Consider the following 243-nt stretch of genomic DNA (forward strand, 5'->3'; position numbering starts at 1 on the left):
GAACTGTCTCGCTGGGAGAAAAAAGGAACAAAAAAAACGCGATAAAACCACTGCCTCTACCCTAAACCCTTAACCCTAAACCCTAAACCCTAAACCCTGAGGAACAATGTGCAGAAAAAACGGCGTAATTTGACCACATACACCCCAAACCCTAAACCCTAAACCCTAAACCCCCCTAAACCCTAAACCCTAGAGAATAAGCTTTCAACAATAAAGTAGTAACCAGTAAAAACCCTAAACCCT

The 243-nt window shown here is 42.4% G+C and overlaps 1 protein-coding gene across 1 annotated transcript in view; it reads right to left on the reverse strand.

Moving 5' to 3' along the window:
* Nucleotides 1-243, reverse strand: part of EMH_0093350 (ATPase, AAA family domain-containing protein, putative) — a gene marked incomplete at both ends in the record, with an annotated part of 5,958 nt that overhangs the window by 2,583 nt on the left and 3,132 nt on the right. The gene's annotated exons all lie outside the window — the stretch shown is intronic.

This window comes from Eimeria mitis, genomic scaffold (genome assembly GCF_000499745.2).
Source record: "Eimeria mitis Houghton genomic scaffold, Emh_scaff132, whole genome shotgun sequence".
Classification (NCBI taxonomy): domain Eukaryota; phylum Apicomplexa; class Conoidasida; order Eucoccidiorida; family Eimeriidae; genus Eimeria; species Eimeria mitis.